Genomic DNA, 6,246 nt, shown 5'->3' with positions numbered 1-6,246 from the left:
CCTAGATATGGGGCTAAAGACTTGAAAAGCAGGCCCAAGGATTGGGTAATTTAATGTGAAGAGACACACCGGGGAAGTCTGGAGAGCAGACATTTGATTGAATAGACATGAGAGAAATCAGGAGAGATCTGATTGTAAATAAAATCCTGCTGATCAAAAAATTCTTGGCCTTTTGTGACTGTTTTTGCCCTCTTATTTCTAGATGCAATATATTTATGACTATTTCTACTTTGGGTAAATGGTATTTATGAAAAAAGGGTATTAGTTTTTAATGGCATTTGTTGAAACATAAAACATAGAATACGCAACTAAAGAAATGTAGGACCTTTACATTACCCTCCCTTTGTGTTCCAACTTTACTTAGAATTGTATATCACTGTGAAATACAAAATATGTTTTTTCACCATCAAATACGGCAAGTGGTGGTTTGCGTGAAAGCTTGGATGCTGCACAACCATGTTCCTTAGCTCCCAGAGAGGTGCTCATGTCCTGCCTCCCTTTAGCATCCGAGGCACCTTTGGTTTAAAATGCAGATGTTCTTGGTTACAGTTGCTATGTGAAATGTTATGAGATAGAAATTACTGTCATAATTAATAATAGGTAAAGGTTTTACCTTTGATGTGCTGCATTTTACATTTGACTGAGTCTTTTGATTGTATTTATTGTACGTCTCTATCATCCCATTGGCTTCCTGGCTGTTTGTGTGCTTAGCTTGATGTCTGTTTCTATTTAGTCAAGGCTATTAATGCCTTTCAGACATTTTCAACTGCTCTGTAAACCCATATGGTTTAAGTTTAAAGGGAGATTTACACTATTACATTCTTGGATATTAAAACCTACTTGTGTCCCTCTTCATTTTGCTGTCCTTAAAAGACGTTGTGTTGTACTGAGAAGGTGCATATAACTTTGTGCTCACAGCAGCCAAAATAAGAACAAAGACAGTCCAGAAACTAGTCTCTCCCTAAGCTGAAAATTTTACACCCCCCCGCAAAAAAAAAAATATCCCAAACATATGTAAAGTTGCTACTACTTACAAAGCCCATTCACATATACCAGGGAGATACTTGGTGTAACCGCCGGCCACCAGGTAGACACTGCATGCTTTTACTAGCCCAGCATCTTTACCTCTTTCTTCTGGGAACAGCATCTTATTTTTGCCTTGGAAAAAGCCTCCTTCCTAATGGAATACAGTATTGGTAAGCCTTAATCGAGGTGACATGTGTCTCCTGGCAAAAGGATGGACACACGATTAAGGGCACATCAGTCTCCTTCCTCCTGGAATGTGAATATTGAGCACAATACCTCAAAGATAAAAAATAGTTACAGGTCATTCATTTTGACCTTGCACCCCTAAAGAGCCTGCCCACTAATTTGTTAGCTTTCTATCCAGAGCTGCCCTAGTTATAGTGCTTCCCAAAGCTTGAGTTTGAGCTTTTCCTTTCATTCTAAGGGCTGATATCCATTTAGTAAGACCATATGTTCTTTTTATTTAGGATCTTTTTTTAAAAAATTATTTTTCGATTACAGTTTACATTCACTATTGTATTAGTTTCAGGTGTGCGGCACAGCGGTTAGGCAATCACACACTTTACAAAGTGGTCCTCCCGGTATTTCAAGTCCCCAACTGGCACCGCGCATGGTCATTACAATATTATTGACTGTACTCCCTACGTTTTCCTTTAGAATCCTGGGGCTATTTTGTGACTATCAATTTGTAGTTCTTAATCTCTTCACGTTTTTCACCCAACCCTCCAATCCCCCTCCCCTCTGGAAACCACCAGTCTGTTCTCTGTATCTGTGAGTCTGTTTCTACTTTGTTTGTTCATTTATTTTGCTCATTAGATTCCACATATATGTGAATTTACATGGTATTTGTCTTTGTCTGACTTACTTCACATAGCAGTACCCTGTAGGTCCATCCATACTCTTGCGAATGGCAAGATTCCATTCTTTTTTATGACCAAGTAATATTCCATTGTATAAATATACCACAGCTTTTTTATCCACTCATCTATCTATTGATGGGTACTTGGGTTGCTTCATCTTCTTTCTTAGGATCTTTGGTTTGCAATCAAAGAACCTTGATACAAAAATAGGAATATGGAGTAGGAGATGGCTACCAGCATCAGGAAATTGCGTAATATTTGAAATTGGTAATTAGGCAGGAGACTCTGGGTCATAATGGCAACATAACAAGTCATTAACTCTGAATACTCAGCGTCACATGCCCATTGGAAACAAAAATCTAGGGTACACATTTCAGTTCCACGGAACCACTTACAGGCATGAGGACTGCAGTGAACTTAGCACTGGCTGCCTTTAAGGTGAGAAGGTGACAAATTGAAATACAAAAGCTCTCGCCTTCAAGGCACCAAAGAAAATTCAGAGATTGCCCCGACCATAGTGAAAGAAATCTCTTGCATCATATTGGTAAGGGCTGAGATCACCAAAATACAAAGCCCAGGTGAGATTCATAAGATTGCTGAATTACAGGGACAGATGAATTCATAGCTACATAAAGCATTTATATGGAAGGTTAGCTAGTGGCCCGACTCTTGACAACAGGAATGGCAATATCTGGAGAGAATTCAGAGTGCTTGCAACACCCTGAGCCCACCAACAGCCTCTGAAAAACTCCCATGAAATGCTCCCTACTCCCTCCATTGCCCAAGGAAGCAGAGATGAGACTGGTAATAGCTGTGTGCTCTCTACCCCACCCACCCCAGCAATTGTTACAGGCCACTATTCAGAATCCTGATCTCAGCAGAGACTGGGGTGAAAAACATGGAGTCAGAGCCAAGGAAAGAGTTGCACAACTTGCTAACGTATCATAAAATTCTGTGGCTTACTTATGGGCATGGATTTCAAAGGCACTTGACCTGGATTGGTCTGAATTCTTTGATATGAGTGTGCCTTCAGAATGTTTGCCCTCAACGTGTTAGCTCAGACAGCTGGCTGTGGTTCTAAAAGCTCTCTAGGTTGGTTACTGCATACATAGACCTAATGTGCTCCTCGGTAAATTACACTGAAAGGCCAGAAATCCTATGACGCCACGTAGAACAATGGCTCTCAAAGTGTGGTTTCCAGACCAGTAGCATCAGCAACACTTGGGAAGTTGTTAGAAATGCAGACCCTCAGGCTCCACCCCAGACCTTCTGAATCAGGAACTCCAGGGTTAGGGGCACAACACACTGAGTCTCAGCATGACCTCCAGGAGACTCTGATGCATGATCAGGTTTAAGAACCACAAACACAGGGGAATGAATTTAAAGACAGGGAAGCTGAAATGCTGGTGTGTTTCTACCAGGTATTTTCTGTCTGCTATGCTCTACTAGAGGGCCCAGAAGATTTCCTCATTCAGGAAGGCCTTGAGCACAAAACCATAGCAAGAACTGGCCTGGCTCTTCATTCTAGGATGACAACACTCCTGGAGATGACTACAGTAAAAACTCCCCCTAAATTTAGTGGGCAGATGCCGATTGTCTCTAGGCATCAAGGCCAGAGAGACGATCAAAACTTTGGAGACTGTTCTGACCCACAGATATTTCTAGGTATGCTTAATTAAACATGGGCAGCGAGGATTAAAATTAATAAGTCTTTCTTGATTTATTTAATAAATATTCCAAGACCCTCCAAGTCTGGTGACTGGAAGTCCAACTTGAGCCATTACCCTGGAGACCAATAGCCCCTCACCAGATCCCAGACCTGAGTCAGGTAGAGACCCAGGGAATCAAGGATGAAGGAAAGTTGGAGACCCGGAAGACAAAGTCTGCTGTTAGACTGCTGGTGCTCACTGCCTACTATCCCTGTTGCCATCCAGAAGGGCGCCGGCACAAATTGTGTTCAAGCCAACCGCACTGGGAGAAGGAAAAATTCAGAGGGGGGAGGGTTCTCTCAACTCCGCCTCATGGTAGATCCAATAGGATCTTGAATATATCCAAGACTTAATTCTCCCGATTTTAATAGACGGATAGAAGAGATGTTGTTAGCAACCTCCCAATTTCCTTCTGTAGATCTGTGAGTAAGTCATGGCTATTACAGAAAGGGACCAGTCAGCCTGATGCTGCTCCCATTCCGTATCCAGGAAACAAATCAAAAGGCATCAAGCTCTCCTGTAGGGGGGCATGGTAATCAGAGCCTCTGTAACAGACTCACGGGGGTCGGGGAAGTGTAACACTCATTCACCTTTAGTCACTAAAACTGAAGGTGAAGTTACAGCATTGATGATTAATGATGTCCATCTTCGGGTACCTGGGCATGGCGCAGTGGTCAAGAACACGGACTCCAGCACCAGACTACACCTGGGTTTGATCCCAGCTCTGCCACTTACTAGCTGTGTGACCATGATTGTCAATTAACCTCTATGTGAGGTCCCCGTGTATAAAATGGAGGTGGTAGTACTAATTTCTAATGAATAGGATTATTATGAGTAATGAGTGAGTTAATATTTACAAAGCACTTAGTACAGTATATAGCACATACTAAATGTTCCATGTTATATGAAATTGGAGAAATGCAGAGCGATGCCTTAATGGCTCTTATTTATTCATGATCCATGGTAATATTTGTCCTGTAGATCATTTTGTCAAGGCTTTAAGTTGGTTCCAATCAACTACACTTGAAACGCTCACGTAGACAATAGATGTCCTTTCAGTGTACCTGTGTTCTCTTCCTAGGGCTGCTGTAGCAAAGTATCATAGACTGGGTGGCATAAAACAACAGAAATGTATTTTCTCATAGTTCTGGAGGTTAGAAGTCCAAAATCAAGGTGTCAGTCAGGCCACACTCCCTCTGAAACATTTACAGGATCTTTCCTTGCTTCTTCCTAGCTCTTAGTGGTTTGCCAGCAGTATTTGGTGTTTCTTGGCTTGTGTATGCATTACTGTAATCCTCTGTCGTCACATGGCCTTCTCCCTGCATCCCTGTGTCTCTTCTTCTCATATATGTACACTGCCCATATTCAATTAGGAGCCCACCATACTTCCCTTATTTCTCCTCACGACCTCATCTTAACTCATATCTGCAGGGGTCCTATTTCTCAAATGATGTCCCATTGTAAGGTGCTAGGAGTTAGGACTTCAACATATCTTTTTTGAGGGAGATTCAATTCAACACAGAACAGCACCTTAAAATGAATTTTAGTGCCTTTGGATAGGCATATGGTTTTTATTTTGCCACAGGCCCCACCACTCCATATTGTATCACACCTCACTTACTTATTAATTTACATGACCTGCTTTCCCTTTGTTCTACACTATGAGTAGTAACTGACAATTGGATCACAAAAAGAGAAACAACTTTACAAAAATGTCATATTCAAAACTGGATTATATTGCATACACCTAGAAATTCTCACATGTCTGTACACTAATGCCACAGAAAATATCAGATTTTTAATTTTTTACTTTTGAACAGCTCACGCTTTGGAGTCAGATTTATTTGGGGCTGGATTGCAGCTCCACCTCTCACAAACTATGAGCCTAAGCTGAGCTTGTTTTATCATCTATACAATGGAGAAATAAATATTCAACATACAGAATTGACCTGACTACTAAATCGAATCATGTATGCAAAGTGTTTAGTATAATTTATGGCACATAGTAGGCTCTCAAAAGCTGGTGGCATAGCAGTAGCAGTAGTAATACAAATAGTAGTAGTAATAGTGGTAGTTATTCTTATACTGGTATTAACATCAAAATGGTAAAGTTGTGTTTAAGCCAGGCATTCTGTTTTTTTATTTATACTTATTATTTGTACACTCTTATTTTTTTTAATGATCACTTATTTCATTTAGCTTATTTTTTCCAAAAAAGCAAGGCCTTAACACTTATTTGATCTTGCACCACAGGGTCGTGCCTGTTCTTGGTACAGAGTGACCCTGCCGTGCCCAGTGACGTCAGCGCACCACATATTAATCCCATGTGCTTCTCATGTTCAGTTACGTTATTTCACATGCTCTTAGTGTTCAGACTTCATGTTTCCTTGGGTCTACGTTTGCATCATTTGCTCACCCATAGAGAAGAAAGCCAAAGAAAGATTAATTCATAAAAATTGAATGGTTGTTGAGGCTCTTCAAAGCCTTGATTTACTGCATAATTAGTAGACAACACTAGAAAACAGAATATCTTTCTGCCTGTGAATTAAGGAAATGGATTAATTCATTAATTACATGTGATAACTCCATAGATAGCATCATTGTAGCACTGGTTAACAAAACCCAGCAAAAGAACCAAGCGTGTTTTCAAC

The sequence above is a fragment of the Desmodus rotundus genome, chromosome 8 (genome assembly GCF_022682495.2).
Source record: "Desmodus rotundus isolate HL8 chromosome 8, HLdesRot8A.1, whole genome shotgun sequence".
Classification (NCBI taxonomy): Eukaryota; Metazoa; Chordata; class Mammalia; order Chiroptera; family Phyllostomidae; genus Desmodus; species Desmodus rotundus.
The sequence above is the reverse complement of the archived record's forward strand: the minus strand, read 5'-3'. Positions refer to the sequence as shown.